Below are 19,369 nucleotides of genomic sequence, written 5' to 3'. Positions count from 1 at the left end.
GTAGTGCATCTTGTTGTGAACAGCAGACATTCGCTAACTAGCCTGTTCTTTACACTGACTCTGGCACACACACATACATACTCCCACACAAACATACACATAGAGCAGCGGTGGCAGACACTGGCGCAGAGGCGGTCCAATCTCCACCTGCATAAAAACAATCAGCTGCAGTCACAGAGTCAGGTCGCCCTGACCTATACAGCCTGCTCGGCTCAGCTCGCCCCCACCACACACAATCGCGCACACACACATTGGTGGCTCAGCAGCATGGGTAAACAAAGCACTCATGATTGAGTCACACAGCACGGCCAGCACTCAGTCATTATTACAGACTACTACAATGCAGTACATACTACACTACAGTGCATTTAGAAAGTATTCAGACCCCTTTACGTTACATCCTTATTCTAAAATTGATTAAAATGTTTTTATTCCTCATCGATTCACACACAATACCCCATAATGACGAAGCAAAAACTGTTTTTTAATTTTTTTTGCAAATGTATAAAATAAAAAAAAACTTAAATATCACATATACATAAGTATTCAGACCCTTTACTCAGTACCTAGTTTGTGCACCTTTGGCAGCAACTAAAGCCTGGAGTCTTCTTGGGAATGGCGCTACAAGCTTGGCACATTGTCAGGTTGGAAGGGCAGCGTCACTGCATAGCTATTTTCAGGTCTCTCCAGAGATGTTTGATAGGGTTCAAGTCCGGCCTCTGGCTGGGCCACTCAAGGCCATTCAGAGACTTGTCCCGAAGCCATTTTCTTGGCTGTTGGATGGTGAACCTTCTCCCCAGTCTGAGGTCCTGAGCGCTCTGGAGAAGGTTTTCATCAAGAATCTCTCTGTACTGTAAAGGGTGCGTGCTGGTGGCAGGGAAGTCAGGCGCAGGAGTGAACTTGGTATAAACGGAGCAGTTTAATAAGTACTCAGAATTCCGTTAACCAAAATATACTAAATAAAATAAGAGGGTGAAACACCCGTCGCACACCAAAACATAACTTGCACAAACATATAACAAACAATCACCGACAAGGACATGAGGGGAAACAGAGGGTTAAATACACAACATGTAATTGATGGAATTGGAACCAGGTGGGAAGGACAAGACAAAACCAACGGAAAATGAAAAATTGATCAGCGATGGCTAGAAGGTTGGTGACGTCGACCACCGAACACCGCCCGAAAAAGGAGAGGGACAAACTTCGGCGGAAGTCGTGACCTGTACTTTGCTCCGTTGATCTTTCCCTCATCCGGACTAGTCTCCCAATCCCTGCCGCTGAAAAATGTCCCCACAGTATGATGCTGCCATGCTTCACCGTAGGAATGGTGAAGGGTTTCCTGCAGATATGACACGGCATTCAGGCCAAAGAGTTCAATCTTGGTTTCATCAGACCAGAGAATCTTGTTTCTCATGGTCTGAGAGTCCTTTTGGTGCCTCGACACAATCCTGTCTCGGAGCTCTATGGACAATTCCTTCAACCTTTTTGCTCTGACATGCACGGTCAACTGTGGGACCTTATATAGACAGGTGTGTGCCTTTCCAAATCATGTCCAATCAACTGAATTTACCACAGGTGGACTCCAATCAAGTTGTAGAAACATCTCAAGGATGATCAATGGAAACAGGATGCACCTGAGCTCAACTTCGAGTCTAATAGCAAAGGGTCTGAATACCTATGTAAATAAGGTATTTCTGTTTTTTATTTGCAATAATTTCTAACAACCTGTTTTTACTGTCATTATGGGGTATTGTGATGTCCTTTTGGGGTATTATTATGTCATTATGGGGTATTGAGATGTCATTATGGGGTATTGTGATGTCATTATGGGTATTGTGTGCAGATTGCTGTGGAAAAAAATGTTATTTAATCCATTTTAGAATAAGGCTGTAACAAAACAACATTTTCCGAAGGCACTGTATACACACAATAACATTGACTATACACACTAAGCCTGAACAATATACACTCACTATTACAGAGTAGCACACAAACCTTCACTACGTCACATACTCCAGATGAAGGCACAAGACAAAACGTAGGCCGTAGGGTACTATCTCTGAAGGCCAATACTTTTGACATTTGAGTCATTCAGCAGACGCTCTTATCCAGAGCGACTTACAGTTAGTGCATTCATCTTAAGATAGCTAGGTGGGACAACTACACATCACAGTCATAGTAAGTACAAGTTTCCTCAATAAAGAAGTTATAAGAAAATTCAGCGCTAGTAGGAAAAGACAAAAGCAGATTTTTTCCCCCACAAATTTCATGAGGTCTTATTTAAGTTACTCTGAAGAGGGTTTCAGGTGTTTTTGGGAAGATGGGCTCTGCTTTCCTGACGTTATGGGGAAGCTTGTTCCACAATTGGGGTGCCAGGATAGAGAAGGGTTTTGTCTGGGCTGAGCAGGAGCTGACCCCTGTAGGGGTGGGAGGGCTCCCTGCCTGGGGCATTTGACCTCAGAAAGTGACAGCTGATTGGTTTCTTTAGTAAAACACAGGAAGACCGTTTGGGAGAATCTCAATTGGGCAAAAGTCTATCCTCTCCTCGACTCCTCCGTGACCCGGAAACCAATAAGTGTCAGAGTGATCGAGGAGAGTGTCAATTTGTTAGTCAAAGGAAGGAGTCTGCTCCCCTCCTCGATTACCTCACGCGGAAGTGTTTTCAAATCCCCCCCCCCTGAATCAGCTGTTCTTTTCTCAAAGGAGAAAAGCATGCACACATTTAAAAACAACACACTACTTATCCATTTAGCTATAAAATAATGAATTGCACAACCAGCTACATTTGTTTTGATCACTTTACAAGTTCATTTTGGGATTCACACTTGATGGACGCGAGTGGAGGAGAGTCTCATTTCAGACAAATGCTTTTTGTTTTCACGTTTCCTCTCACCTTCGCTTCTCGATTACCGAAGAGAAGACCGAGGACAGAGGGGAGCAAAACGTATTGAGATTCCTCCACAGTTCCCCTATCAGTGAATATCATTAGGTAACACAAACAAGAGAGGGGGGAGGAGGGAGAAAGAGAGAGACTTTATTAGATTTTAGATTGATTAGGATCCCCATTAGCCAATGCCAGCAGCGACAGCTAGTTTTATGGGGGTCCGACACATAACGAAAAAGACATTACAGATAAAATACTTTACAGTTTACATACATTTAAAAACATTAACAGGTAGTGTGTGTGTGTGTGTGTGTGTGTGTGTGTGTGTGTGTGTGTGCACCTATCAGTTCCACATACATGTCATTACATAAACACAACAAATAGGTCACATGGGGGAGAGGCGTTGTGCCATGTTGCTTTATTTGTTTTTTGAAACCAAGTTTTCTGTTCACTCATGGCTCTGTAAAATACTATACTCTAAAATACTATACTCTGTAAAATACTATATTCTGTAAAATACTATATTCTGTAAAATACTATATTCTGTAAAATACTATATTCTGTAAAATACTATACTCTGTAAAATTGTGAATGTTTTTTGTTCTGGACCTGGGGACTGTGAAAAGATCCCTGGTGGCATGTCTGGTGGGGTAAGTGTGTGTGTCAGTGCTGTGTGTACAGTAAGTTGACAGTGCAAACAAATATGAATTTAGCCAAGAGAGACTGGCATGCATAGTATTAATATTAGCCCTCTGATTACAATGAAATGCAAGACGTGCTGTTCTGGTCCAGCTGCAGCTGTCTAAGGCACTGCATCTCAGTGCTAGAGGCGTCACTACAGACCCTGGTTCGATTCCAGACTGTATCACAACCGGCCATGATTGGGAGTCCCATAGGGCGGCGCACAATTGGCTCAGGGTCGTCCTGGTTAGGGTTTGGCCGGGGTAGGCCGTCATTCTAAATAATAATTTGTTCTTAACTGACTTGCCTAGTTAAATAAAGATTAAATAAAAATACATACAAAATTGACTTGGTCTTTCTTTGCAGCACTTGACCGTATGACTGGACAATAATCAAGATAAGATCAAACTAGAGTCTGCAGGACTTGCTTTCTGGAGTGTGGTGTCAAAAAAACAGAGCATCTCTTTATTACGGACAGACCTCTCCCCATGCTTACTAGAAGTCGACCGATTAATCGGAATGGCCGATTAATTAGGGCCAATTTCAAGTTTTCATAACAATCAGAAATCGGTATTTGTGGACGCCGATTTGGCCGATTTTTTTTATAAAAAAAAAGAAGAAGCTTTTTACACCTTTATTTAACAAGGCAAGTCAGTTAAAGAACACATTCTTATTTTCAATGACTGCCTAGGAACGGTGGGTGAACTGCCTTGTTCAGTGGCAGAATGACAGATTTTTACCTTGTCAGCTCGGGGATTAAATCGGGCAACCTTACAGTTAACTAGTCCAACGCTCTAACCACCTGCTCTACATTGCACTCCACGAGGAGCCTGCCCGTTAGCGAACGCAGTAAGAAACCAAGGTAAGTTGCTAGCTAGCATTAAACTTATCTTATAAAAAACAATCAATCAAATCATAATCACTAGTTAACTACACATGGTTGATGATATTACTAGTTTATCTAGCGTGTCCTGCGTTGGATATAATTGATGCGGTGCGCATTCGCGAAAAAGGACTGTCGTTTCTCCAACGTGTACCTAACCATAAACATCAATGCCTTTCTTAAAATCAATACATAAGTATATATTTTTAAACCTGCATATTTAGTTAATATTGCCTGCTAACATGAATTTCTTTTAACTAGGGAAATGGTGTCACTTCTCTTGCAACAGTGTCAGGGTATATGCAGCAGTTTGGGCCGCCTGGCTCGTTGCGAACTGTGTGAAGACTATTTCTTCCTAACAAAGATGGCCAACTTCGCCAAACAGGGGAAGATTTAACAAAAGAGTATTTGCGAAAAAAGCACAATCGTTGCACGACTGTACCTAACCATAAACATCAATGCCTTTCTTAAAATCAATACACAGAAGTACATATTTTTAAACCTGCATATTTAGCTAAAAGAAATCCAGGTTAGCAGGCAATATTAACCAGGTGAAATTGTGTCACTTCTCTTGTGTTCAATGCACACAGAGTCAGGGTATATGCAACAGTCATTACCAGAGTCAGCTGATGTCTAGAACTTAGGCAATGATTTGTACCATGCTCTTTGTTTTAGAGATGTTCAGGACCAGTTTTTGACCACCAATTCCAAAACAGACTACAACTCTTTGTTAAGGGTTTAAGTGACTTCATTAGATGTGGTTGTTAATGAGTACATTGTTGAATGGACACACACATTGTTAAATGCTAGTGGCAGATCATTGGTAAAACTAGAAAAGAATAGAGGGCCTAGAGAGCTGCCCTGCGGTACACCACACTTTACATGTTTGACATTAGAGAAGCTTCCATTAAAGAAAACCCTCTGAGTTCTATTAGAGTGATAACTCTGAATCCACGATATGGCAGAGGTTGATAAGACATAACACACTTTCTCAACAACAGGTTATCGTAAATAATATCAAAGGCTGCACTGAATTATAACATTCCAGCTCCCACAATGTTTTTATTATCAATTTCTTTCAACCAATCATCAGTCATCTGTGTCAGTCCAGTACATGTTGAGTGCCCTTCTCTATAAGCATGCTGAAAATCTGTTAATTTGTTTACAGAGAAATAGCATTGTATTTGGTCGAACACTATTTTTCCTAACAGTTTGCTAAAAGCTGGCAGCAAGTTAATAGGTCTGCTGTTAGAACCAGTAAAGGCCGCTTTACCACTATTGGGTAGCAGAATGACTTTGGCTTCCCTCCAGGCCTGAGGACAAAGACTTTCCTCTAGGCTCAGATTAAAGATATGATAGATAGGATGGTAGCTGACTCTATAGCTTAGTAGCTTTCCATCTAAGTTATCAATGCCAGGTGGTTTGTCATTGTCACGTTGTATAAATGATTGGAGACAGGCGCAGGAATTCGTAATAGGGAGGTTAATACTCCACCCAAAATATACAACCTGCCATGAAAAGGCATGGGGACGAAGCCCAAAACAAACACGTATCGAAAAACACAGAGACGTAACCCAAACAAAAGAGCGAGGTTAAACCTCTAATAAATACACAGGAGGAGACCCATAATAACAAATGCACAATACACAGGACGAGACCCGTAATAACAAATGCACAACAATACACGGGGCGAGACCCGTAATAACAAATGCACAACAATACACGGGGCGAGACCCGTAATAACAAGTGCACAACAATACACGGGGCGAGACCCGTAATAACAAGTGCACAATACACGCAGCATGAAAGCCGAAACCACAAAGCACACGGGTACCAACAAGACCAACGGACATGGGAACAATAACCGACAAGACAATGGTGAACAGAGGGCGCATATATACAATTACTAATCAGGGGAATTGGAACCAGGTGTGCGTAATGAGACAGCTCAGTGGCGCCTAGAGCCCGGTGATGTAGACCTCCGTAACTGGTGCACGGAATGAGTACTGGGGAATCCGTGACAATCTTTATTGATCGATAACAATTTTTCCACCTCTCCCACACTAACTTTACAAAATTCAAACTCACAATGCTTTTCTTTTGCCCAATCTATGCTGACTGTTCATTTTTGGCATTTCCTGCTTAAGTTTGCCCACTTGATGAAGTAATCATTCACATAATTGGCAACATTAAATGCTTTTGTGATGAATAAGCCATTCAATGAACGATGGAGTTGAATTTGTCTTTCTGCCCATATTCATTTAAAGTACTCCAAAGTTTTTTTCATCATTTTTTACATCGTTGATCTTGGTTTAATAATACAGTTTCTTCGTCTTTTTTATTGCGTTTAGTCACATCATTTCTCAATGTTCAGTAAGTCAGCCACTCAGATGTACAGCCAGACTTATTAGCCACTCTTTTTGCCCCATTTCTTTCAACCATACATTTAAAAAAAAATCTTTATCAATCCATGGAGCCTTAAGAAACTGACTGTTAGAACGGTTAACAGGTACATGTTTATCAATAATTAGAAGAAGCAATTTCATAAATTCATCAAATGCAGTGTCTGGATGCGCCTCATTAATCACATCAGACCAACACCTATTTTTAACATCATCCACATAAAAGTCCCAGCAAAATCTGATTTATGATCTCTTGGACACTATTTTAGGCCTGAATTTTGGAACTTTGGCTTTCCTGGATATAGCCACTATACTGGGATCACTGCATCCAATGGGTATGGATACAGCTTTAGAACAAGGTTCTACAGTATTAGTAAAAATGTGATCAATACATGTGAGTGATCTTATTCCTGTAGTGTTTGTAACCACCCGGGTAGGTTGATTAATAACCTGAACCAGATTACAGGCACTGGTTACAGTGAGAAGCTTCCTCTTGAGCGGAAAACCAGTCAATATTCAGGTCCCCAAGAAAGTAAGTAAGCAGTCCATCGTTCATTGAATCAGATGGTGTACGTAAGTGTTTGTATGTGTGCTGCGGGGTTGAAGCTATGAACCCATTCTCTCATCCCTTCCAGACTTTTGGGAGGGAGGGTGGACAGTGAGTCTGTCATAGTGGATGTAAGCAATGTCCCAACGCACTCTGGCAGCTTTCATGGCTGGGATAAGTTCTTTCCTCCTCTGGCACACAGCATCAGGATATTCCTCGTTAAGGGTGACTTCCTCTCAAGTTCTTGACTCTTTCCAGAACAGCTACCATGTCCTTGAACCTCAGGAACTTGACCACTATCGGCCTGAGCCTGTCACCTGGGCCGGTGGTGGGCTTTCAAGTCCTGTGGCCACGCTCCACCTCAATCTTCCTGTGGACCATCTTTAGTTTCTCCAAGATAATTTCCCGTTTGTCGTCAGACTCCGTCTAGGTCTCAGGTGGAGATTCTGCAGTGTTGTTCCACCTTAATTGTCCCTCAAGATAATCAGATTTCTCCGTCATTGTTATCATGGATTCACATACAGAACTGATGTCCTCTCAATGACTTACAGATCACAGTCATCTTGCCATTCTCCTGTTTGAACTGTTTTTCAGGTCCTGGACCTCTCTGGTCAGGTCATCCAATTGTTTTATTAGTTGACTCCACCAGTATTTGGACAACACTTGAAGCTATTTTCTAGAACAAATTTTGTGTCTGTTTAAAAAGATCCTTCACCTGTGATAGAGGTACTCCCGCCGGCTTTGGTTGTTGTCATGGTAGCAATGTAGGTTACGCTGTTACTCCTCGCAGTTCCAGACAGGGAACGTTGCAGGGAAGATAGAACCGTGGGGAGAGAGAAAATAGGGGGGGAAAAGCAAGAAAAATAGTGCGATACTGAAAGAGAAAATGAAGTAGTGCATCTTGTTGTGAACAGCAGACATTCGCTAACTAGCCTGTTCTTTACACTGACTCTGGCACACACACACACACACATACACACATACATACATACTCCCACACAAACATACACATACAGCAGTGGCGGCAGACTCCGGCGCGATGGCGGTCCAATCTCCCCTCCCCATAAAACAATCAGCTATACAGTCACAGAGTCAGGTCGCCCTGACCTAAACAGCCTGCTCAGCTCAGCTCGCCCCCACCACACACACACAAAGGTGGCTCAGCTCAGCAGCGTGCGTAAACACAGCAAGGCCAGCACTCACAGTCAGTCACTATTACAGTCGTGTGAGTGTGACTGAGTGTGAATCTGCTCTCTAAATAGTCAGGCTGTCTGACGGAAAAACACATCACAACACTAGGTCAATCCCACCTAATCCCACTACTCTAAACCCCCTGATCAGTCCATATGTGGCCTACACACACACACACACACACACACACACACACACACACACACACACACAAAACAGACACTCACCATCTCAGCACAGTTCTTTAGCCCCTTATCTGAAAGGCGAGCCGTTTCATTAACAGACCACCAACTGCTAGAGGAATCCACCCTAGCCACCAATGCTAACTGGTAATGCTACTACTGCTAAGGCTAACGCTAGCCTACCTTTCACTCTTACAGCAACGACAGTCAGGGACCAATCCTTACTTCAGATCATCTTCAAGACTGCTGCCTAAATCAGTGTTTCTCAACTATTGTTGTGCCTGGGACTTGCAAGCTATGATATCAATACAAGGACCACTTGTATTGATGTCAATGGAATGTTCCATGCAAGGGCGCAATATTATTATTGCGGGGGGGGCAGTATTATTATTCTCTTTTTTTTATCCAGTCGAATAAACACTACAAACAGCCTACCAGACCGATCGGAGGCGTCCGCATGGTCCTAAAGCACACTGTCGCCTCGTTTTGTCATGGAGCATAGTGTGGGGAAAGCACAAGATGAAAGACTATAACAGGGTTCCCCCAACTGGCGGCCATGTTTTCTGAGCAAAAAAATCTAAATATATAGATACAGTGGGGCAAAAAAAGTATTTAGTCAGCCACCAACTGTGCACGTTCTCCCACTTAAAAAGATGAGAGAGACCTGTATTTTTCATCATAGGTACACTTCAACTATGGCAGACAAAATGAGAAAAAAATCCAGAAAATCCCATTGTAGGATTTTTAATGAATTTATTTGCAAATTATGGTGGAAAATAAGTATGTGCCTCCCATAGTCTGTTCTGGACTTGGGGACTGTGAAGAGACCTCTTGTGGCATGTCTTGTGGGGTAGGCATGGGCGTCTGAGCTGTGTGACAGTAGTTTAGACAGACAGCTCGGTGCTTTCAATATGTCAATCAATACCTCTCATAAATAAAAGTAGTGATGAAGTCAATCTCTCACCGGGGTTAACAGTAGTCAAGGTGCGACAAAACTAGGGCCTGTAGGATAGTGCTGTTAAGAAGGCAGAGCATCGCTTTATTATAGACAGACTTCTCCCCATCTTAGCTACTACTGCATCAATATGTTTTGACCATGACAGTTTACAATCTAGGGTTACACCAAGCAGTTTAGTCATCTCAACTTGCTCAATTTCCACATTATTTATTACAATATTTAGTTGAGGTTTAGGGTTTAGTGAGTGTTTTGTTCCAAATACAATGCTTTTAGTTTTAGAAATATTTAGGGCAACTTATTCCTTGCCACCTATTCTGAAACTAACGCAGCTCTTTGTTGAGTGTTGCAGTCATTTCAGTCACTGTAGTAGCTGGTGTGTATAGTGGTGAGTCATCTGCATACATAGACACTTTGGCTTTACTCAAAGTCAGTGGCATGTCGTTAGTAAAAATTGAAAGAAGCAAGGGGCCTAAACAGCTACCCTGAGGAATTCCTGATTCTAACTGGATTATGTTTGAGAGGCTTCCATTAAAGAACACCCTCTGTGTTCTGTTAGACAAGTAACTCTTTATCCACATTATAACAGGGGGTGTAAAGCCATAACACATACGTTTTTCCAGCAGCAGACTATGATCGATAATGTCAAAAGCTGTACTGAAGTCTAATAAGACAGCCCCCGCAATAATTTTATCATCTATTTCTCTCAGCCAATCATTAGTCAATTGTGTAAGTGCTGTGCTTGTTGAGTGTCCTTCCATATAAGCATGCTGAAATCCTGTTATCAATTTGTTTACTGTGAAATAGCATTGTATCTGGTCAAACAGAATTTTTCCCAGAAGTTTACTAAGGGTTGGTAACAGGCTGAGCGGTGTGCTATTTGAACAGTAAAGGGGGCTTTACTATTCTTGGTTAGCGGAATGACTTTAGCTTCCCTCCAGGCCTGAGGACACACACTCTCTAGTAGGCTTAAATTGAAGATGTGGCAAATAGGAGTGGCAATATCGTCTGCTATTATCCTCAGTAATTTTCCATCCAGATTGTCAGAACCCAGTGGCTTGTCATTGAATGAAGGAGCCGAGTTGTCAATGAATGAAGGAGCCGAGTTGGCTTTTTCCCCCAACATTTAATTTAAGGTGCCCCAAAGCGTTTTACTATCATTCTTTATATACTTTATCTTTGTTTCATAGTGTAGTTTCTTTTTCTTTATTTTAGTCACATGATTTCATGTTTGGGCATCTTTCTGTCAATTTGCAGTTTACAAATATATTTTTTTAAATAATTTGGCTCGTGGCTGATTCCAGTTTGTTTTAATTTTATATTTAACCTTGTATTTAACTAGGCAAGTCAGTTAAGAACAAATTCTTATTTACAATGACGTCCTACCCCAGCCAAACCCTCCCCTAACCTGGACGATGCTGGGCCAATTGTGCGCCGCCCTATGGGACTCCCAATCATGGCCGGTTGTGATACAACCCGGGATCAAACCCGGGTCTGTACTGATGCCTCTAGCACTGCGATGCAGTGTCTTAAACCGCTGAACCACTTGGGAGCCCATTGCCACTTGTTGATGATCCCTGGATTATACACACACAAACACAAACACACATGCATGTACAAACAGTGACAGACACAGACACACACACACACACACACATATGCTAGTTTCTGGGCCAGTTAATACACTGATGCAGTTTATGAGGAAAGGAAGAGACGGAAGACAAAACAGCGTAATGACCAGAGCAACACAGGTCATCATCACACCTCTAAAATCACAGAATGGAGGGGTTTTAAAAGGAGAGGAAGAGAGGAGAGCGAGGGAGGGAGGGAGATAAAAGTAGAGGTGCACTGATGGCACTTTGGGGTCTTAAGAAACCCCACACTCCTCCTTCCCTCACCCCCTGACACGGAGGTGGCACTTTCTTTCATCCCCCCTCCTCCCCATCGCTTCCCTCTCTTCCCCTTCTTTCTTTTCCCAGGGGAGAGCAGCAGCACTATTGTGTCTGTTTATGACCCCCACCCACCCACCCACCCCCCCCCCACTCTGTCACACACACTTCAGTCTTGTATTTAGGGAGCCTCTACACCCCCCCCACATGTCAAACAGCGCTCAAAAATATGCTTTTCCACTGATCTCAACCTCACATCCCAGAGTAGAGGTGCAGCCAATCAGAAGTAGCGACTTGAATACTGATGGACCGTCATAAAACCCTCTCTATGGTAGATGTGAAAACCATAGTCAGTTAAAACATGGGTCGCACTCTTAATGGTTCGCTACCATTACATAAGAAAGTCAAATGTATGTTCTGTTGTTGGTCCTCTGTGCCACATAAACTGTAAGGAATTAGTATCGAAAAGTATTACTATGGTAAACCCATTTAAATATCCCCCCATGAGCATTCTAAAATGCCAACTAAGAGGCTGCTAGAAAAAGAGACATGAAGAGGAAAACTGTGTGGCTTATGCTTGTTCCTTGACCGCAGCCTCTGATCCCAGTGTTTTGGCTAGATGGCTAGTAGTTTGCCCACATAGATTTCCCAAAAAAAAGAGGCGCAACATCGCGATACTTCCAGGAAGGCGTCGTGAAGCAGACTCGACAGACCAGACCGGGGTTTGGGGTTCGGCAAGTCCAGCCCTCCTACTGTAAGATGCTTAGTGGATATGGACCCAGGTGTCCCTTGGATAAGAGTTATTCAATGCCCTCAATGGGACATCCTGGTTTAAATAAAGGCTAAGAATCCAGCATATAGATGAGAGTAGACCGGGCCAGGGTGGGATCTCTGTCCTGTGAGTGTTCTCACATAACAACCACAGAGACCAGGCACTTTCATTGACCCTCTAAAGAGCAGAGGGGAGGAGGAAAAGAGCATTAGAGGCTTTTAGCCCTGAGGTGGTGTGTGTGTGTGTGTGTGTGTGTGTGTGTGGGGGGTTGGTTCTTTTATCCTTGTGGGGACCTAAAATCCCCAAAAGTCCCCCAAGGATAGTAAAACAAGGAAGAAAATGGGGGTAAGTATTAGGGTTAGGGTAAGGATTTAGGGTTAGAATTATAGTTAGGGTAAGAATTAGGGTTAGGGTAAGGATTTAGGGTTAGAATTATAGTTAGGGTAAGAATTAGGGTTAGGGTAAGGATTTAGGGTTAGAATTATAGTTAGGGTAAGAATTAGGGTTAGGAGTTAGAATTATGGTTAGGGTAAGATTCATGGTTAGGGTAAGGATTATGGTTAGGATAAGAATTATGGTTAGGATAAGGGGTTAGGTTTAGAATTATGGTTAGGGTAAAAATTATGGTTAGGGTAAAAATTATGGTTAGGGTAAGAATTATGGTTAGGGTAAGAATTAGGATTAGGGTAAGGGGTTAGGTTTAGGGTTAGAATTAGGGTTTGGGTAAGAATTAGAGTTAGGGTAAGAAATATGGTTAGGGTAAGGGGTTAGGTTTAGGGTTAGAATTAAGGTTAGGGTAAGAATTAGGGTAAGAATTAGGTTTAGGGTTAGAATTAGGTAGGGTTAGAATTATGGTTAGGGTAAGGGGTTAGGTTTAGGGTTAGAATTATGGTTAGGGTAAGAATTAGGGTTAGGGTAAGGGGTTAGTGGTTAGGTTTAGGGTTAGGAGTTAGGGTTAGGTTTAAGGATAGAGGTTAGGATTTTTAAGGGAAATACATTTTAGGTCACCACAAGAATAGAAGAACATGTGTGTGTGTGTGTGTGTGTGTGTGTGTGTGTGTGTGTGCGCGTGTGTTTGTGTTTCTTTAGACACCCAGTAAACCAGCGCTATCTGACTGGTGGTGTGGGAGGGAGAATTTCAGAAGAGCAAACACAAACATTATCCATCTACAGGGGGAGAGTAGGGCCTACATTACACACATACACACACACACAAAGACCTCCCACAAGGTTCATCTCAAGACAAGAGGTCAAAGGGTGAGTCCAGATAACAATGTTTGGGCAGGGCTTTGATGGGACCCCAGAACCCCTCCATACACACACACACACACACACACGAGTATACATGCACGTACGCACACACCACACATGCACGTGCACGTACGCTCTGCTGTCCTGTCGGCTCAGTGGATACAAAGGGCCTCTTCCAGGGGTCATGGGTAGAAGGTCAAGGGTCAGAAAGATAGCCAGTGGTTGTTCTCTCAGGACTGGCCCACATACCACCAACCCATTCTCCTCAGGCCTCTAACCTCTAACCCCTGCACGCTCACTGACACACACACACACACACACACACACACACACACACACACACACACACACACACACACACACACACACACACACACACACAAACACACACACACACACACACACACCTAACCTCTCACTACAGGACCACATTACTGGCACAGCCAGATGCATTCAGAGCTGCTCCCTCTGTGTGTTTCTTTTGTGTGTGTGTGTGTGTGTGTTGTGTGTGTGTGTGTGTGTGTGTGTGTGTGTGTGTGTGTGTGCATGTGTTTCTTTGTGTGTTTGTGTGTGCACGTGCGTGTGTGTTTTTTTTTTTGTTGAGCGAGAGAGGTGTCAGCAGTGTGAATGGTGAATGTGGCAGCAGGCAGTTCTTTGAAACGGAGCTGAATGCTCTGAAGCCAACCCCTCAGTGCGATGGGAATGGGAGTCCAGTTTAGCAGATGCTACAACTTTACTGATCAATGACTGTAAATAAACACTGTCTTTCACCATCTCCTCAATAGCTACATGGATCAATGTGCCTATCCAGGGACACAAGCTGCCCGGGGTGGGTATGGATATGGAATAGAGAATATAAGACAAGGAATTTGGGATAGAGAGCTGAAACACGAGATTCTGTTACCGGGAAAAGCTCTGAGGCAACTCTCTCTCTCTGAGCTACCTGTTTGTATCTTGAAAGAAATCAGACCGTAATGATACTTACTATGTAATTACCAGGTCACGGAATCTTTGCTACAGCTCATTAGTCCTAGAATGGTACATTGCTTCCTTGCTATCTCCCTCTCTCAGACTCAAACTTTCTCTGGTCTTTCTTCCCCCTTTCTCTTTCTCTCCTTTCTTACCAACTGTCTTCTTGCTCTCTTTCCACTGCCTCTTCTCTCCCCGTCATCTCTCTTCCCTTTTGTACCATCTTGCCCCCTCCCTCCATTTTCCTACTCTCTCTCTCTCTCTCTCTCTCTCTCTCTCTCTCTCTCTGTCCCATCCCCCGATGAGGGTTTGTAATCTCTAGTGTAAATAGGACTCGTTGCGCCCCAGTGACACTCATACAAAGGGCCTGAAAAATACATAATGACTGCTAGACTATTACAATTCTACCACTATCTCACAAAAGCTCTGTCTCATCCTGCGCTCGTAAAATGACTGGTGACTCGAGGAACCCTGGAGGAACCCTGGAGTGGAGGCGTGGCTTAGTAGGGGCGCAGTTTTAAGATCGGTTTTGTTTTCACCACCAGTGAGCGTAAATGTCATTCCCGTTCATGTGTTCTGTTGTATTGTTATAACATGTTAAGATTGAACACTGACAGTCTTGTAGCTTCAGTGAGGCTAATAGAGGTGTATGAGTACCTCAGGAGCCCATTCAAATCCCAATGTTGGAATAGTTGCCACTTTAGGACTTTGTTTTTGGATAGTCTGGACTTTCTATCTGTAGATGCTCTGCCGATGGTCATACTATCAACAAACTATCTGTTTATAAGCAACTGTTTGCTATGGTTAGGGTTAAGTTTAGAATAAGGGTATAGGTTAGGGTAAGGGTTAAATTTAGGGTTAGAGCTAGGGTTAGTAGATAGTTGAACTGTTACTGATAGTCTGTAGAGCATCTACAGATGGACTATCCACGTAAGGTGTTACCTCACCTTATTACTATAAGTCATCAGACCTGTTAATATTATGAATATTTTCTTAGAATATGTGAAAATGTATTTGACTTATTTTTTATTTCACCTTTATTTAACCAGGTAGGCTAGTTGAGAACACCTTTATTTAACCAGGTAGGCTAGTTGAGAACACCTTTATTTAACCAGGTAGGCTAGTTGAGAACACCTTTATTTAACCAGGTAGGCTAGTTGAGAACACCTTTATTTAACCAGGTAGGCTAGTTGAGAACACCTTTATTTAACCAGGTAGGCTAGTTGAGAACACCTTTATTTAACCAGGTAGGCTAGTTGAGAACACCTTTATTTAACCAGGTAGGCTAGTTGAGAACACCTTTATTTAACCAGGTAGGCTAGTTGAGAACACCTTTATTTAACCAGGTAGGCCAGTTGAGAACACCTTTATTTAACCAGGTAGGCTAGTTGAGAACACCTTTATTTAACCAGGTAGGCTAGTTGAGAACACCTTTATTTAACCAGGTATGCCAGTTGAGAACACCTTTATTTAACCAGGTAGGCTAGTTGAGAACACCTTTATTTAACCAGGTAGGCTAGTTGAGAACACCTTTATTTAACCAGGTAGGCTAGTTGAGAACACCTTTATTTAACCAGGTAGGCCAGTTGAGAACACCTTTATTTAACCAGGTAGGCCAGTTGAGAACACCTTTATTTAACCAGGTATGCCAGTTGAGAACACCTTTATTTAACCAGGTAGGCTAGTTGAGAACACCTTTATTTAACCAGGTAGGCTAGTTGAGAACACCTTTATTTAACCAGGTAGGCCAGTTGAGAACACCTTTATTTAACCAGGTATGCCAGTTGAGAACACCTTTATTTAACCAGGTAGGCTAGTTGAGAACACCTTTATTTAACCAGGTAGGCTAGTTGAGAACACCTTTATTTAACCAGGTAGGCTAGTTGAGAACACCTTTATTTTTATTTAACCAGGTAGGCTAAGTTGAGAACACCTTTATTTAACCAGGTAGGCTAGTTGAGAACACCTTTATTTAACCAGGTAGGCTAGTTGAGAACACCTTTATTTAACCAGGTAGGCTAGTTGAGAACACCTTTATTTAACCAGGTAGGCTAGTTGAGAACACCTTTATTTAACCAGGTAGGCTAGTTGAGAACACCTTTATTTAACCAGGTAGGCTAGTTGAGAACACCTTTATTTAACCAGGTAGGCTAGTTGAGAACACCTTTATTTAACCAGGTAGGCTAGTTGAGAACACCTTTATTTAACCAGGTAGGCTAGTTGAGAACACCTTTATTTAACCAGGTATGCCAGTTGAGAACACCTTTATTTAACCAGGTAGGCCAGTTGAGAACACCTTTATTTAACCAGGTAGGCTAGTTGAGAACACCTTTATTTAACCAGGTAGGCTAGTTGAGAACACCTTTATTTAACCAGGTAGGCCAGTTGAGAACACCTTTATTTAACCAGGTAGGCTAGTTGAGAACACCTTTATTTAACCAGGTAGGCTAGTTGAGAACACCTTTATTTAACCAGGTAGGCCAGTTGAGAACACCTTTATTTAACCAGGTAGGCCAGTTGAGAACACCTTTATTTAACCAGGTAGGCCAGTTGAGAACAAGTTCTCATTTGCAACTGCGACCTGGCCAAGATAAAGCAAAACAGCTGCAGCGATCGGTAAGCTGCTCTGACAGCTGACGCTTAAAGTTAGTGAGGGAGATATAAGTCTCCGACTTCAGTGATTTTTTCCAAATCGTTCCAGTCATTGGCAGCAGAGAACAGGAAGGAAAGGCGGCCAAAGGTGGTGTTGGCTTTGGGGATGACCAGTGAAATATACCTGCTGGAGCACGTGCTACGGGTGGGTGTTGCTATGGTGACCAGTGAGCTGAGATAGGGCAGAGCTTTACCTAGCAAAGACTTATAGATGACCTGGAGCCAGTGGGTTTGGCGATGACTATGTAGAGAGGACCAGCCAACGAGAGCATACAGGTCGCAGTGGTGGGTAGTAGATGGGGCTTTGGTGACAAAACGGATGGCACTGTGATATACTACATCCAGTTTGCTGAGTAGAGTGTTGGAGACTATGTGTCGGAGGCTAAAATGAGGGGCCTGCCGAGTGGCGCAGCAGTCTAAAGGCACTGCATCGGAGTGCTAGAGGTATTACTACAGACCCGGGTTAATTCCCTGGCTGTGTCACAACCGGCCGTGGCCGGGAGTCTCATAGGATGGCACACAATTGGCCCAGCGTAGTCCGGGTTGCAGAGGGTGTTGCCAGTGGGGCTTTACTTGGCTCATCGCACTCTAGTGCCTGCGTGCTGACCCCGGTCGCCAGTTGAACAGTGCTTCCGGGTTAAGCTGACGGGTGTTATTTAAGGAGCGCGGTTAGGTTAGGCGGGTCATGTTTCGGAGGACGCATGACTCCACCTTCGCTTCTCCCGAGCCCGTTGAGGAGTTTCAGTGATGAGACAAGATAAAAAGTTGGGGAATAATAATAATATGTAAAATGCTATCAATATTCCAAGGACATTTTTAATTTGCTGTGTACAAACTTAACACGAACCGTAATGACATTTACACTAACGGTGTCCAAAAAGGACAATCTGAAAGCCATGCCTCCAATCTGAAAGGCTCTACAATATGTTATTAAAAAGGTTCAAAATGTTACCCTTCCCATCACAAAAAGGTTCCGGTTTTAACCTTTACACACGGGTCCCCGAAGACCCTTTTCAGAGGCGTTAATCAAGGAACCTTCTTGAACTAGAAAGGTTCCGCGGTGTGGCGACCCAAAAGGTTATTCCAGACACCTTTCCTTCTAATAGTGTAGGCGGTCTGCGACACAGCCCATAGTAAAGTGAGTTTAAAAAAACAAACAAATAGACAAAACCATGAAACACAACCCAGTCTTTACCGGGATCCGAGAGGGTAGCCGTAACCCACCAGAAAAGTGTGCCCACTCCAGACTGACCATTTTGGAATGACCGAAAAACACCAACGACAAATACTAGAACAAACACCGATGATGTACTGATCTAAGCACATAAACATTACTTGGTAAATCTCTCGAGGATTCAAAGCGTCCTACTTTCTTTGGCACCTAATATTCTCATGTAACTGGATGGTTCCCTTCCTAGCATGATGAAAACAGACCTCATCTCCCTGTTACTGTACTGATTCTATTACTGGCAGCAACAGCTCTGTTCATAGAACAATGATGGAGATACAAGACTGGCCTTGAGAACAGTCTAGGAGATAAACAAGGACCTTGTGTACTGGCAGCCACAAACGGGAGTCAGAGAAGACCCGCATTCGTAACGCGAATCGACGTGTTCAACATCAACACTAATAATAGATTAAGTCAACTTACCCGTGAATTAAACTTATAATGCTGGTCAAAAAAAATGTACAATAGCGACTTGTTGCGATAGCATTAAATTATTAGGTCCATATCTCCGCCAGTAGCCGTACGCGCGGCGGTCACCTGGTCAGTACGGCGGTCGTCTGGTCAGTAAACCAAGTACCAGGCGAGAGAAATCTGGTCAGTGAGATAAACTACGAGGGAAACTGGGTGACGCTTCTCATCCCCTGATCCCCTGAATGAAATGTCCATCCCCCTTTCACACGGACAGTGGTATCTTCCAAGACAGGAGCCATTCGTAATCTGGACTAAACCACTTTGAATCAAGTAAGATTTTTTGAATGCAAGATTTCAGTCTAATATTTGCACAGAACGATTCACGGAAATAGTGAATAGAACTCAACGCATGCACCATATACGAATTTACAATATATAGGCTACATTTACGCCTATGTTATATGTTATG

At 43.0% G+C, this 19,369-nt stretch overlaps 1 protein-coding gene across 1 annotated transcript in view; it reads right to left on the bottom strand.

The window, feature by feature from the left end:
• Nucleotides 1-19,152, bottom strand: part of greb1 (growth regulating estrogen receptor binding 1) — a 50,462-nt gene extending 31,310 nt beyond the window's left edge. The window contains exon 1 of the mRNA XM_042326287.1: nt 18,913-19,152. The gene's annotated coding sequence lies outside the window, so the exon portion shown is untranslated. The remainder of the gene's footprint in view (nt 1-18,912) is intronic.
• Between the last annotated feature and the right edge of the window lie 217 nt (nt 19,153-19,369).

Source organism: Oncorhynchus tshawytscha, linkage group LG08 (genome assembly GCF_018296145.1).
Source record: "Oncorhynchus tshawytscha isolate Ot180627B linkage group LG08, Otsh_v2.0, whole genome shotgun sequence".
In the NCBI taxonomy this organism is placed as follows: Eukaryota; Metazoa; Chordata; class Actinopteri; order Salmoniformes; family Salmonidae; genus Oncorhynchus; species Oncorhynchus tshawytscha.
Note: the sequence above shows the minus strand (reverse complement) of the source record. Positions and strands in the feature narration are given on the sequence as shown.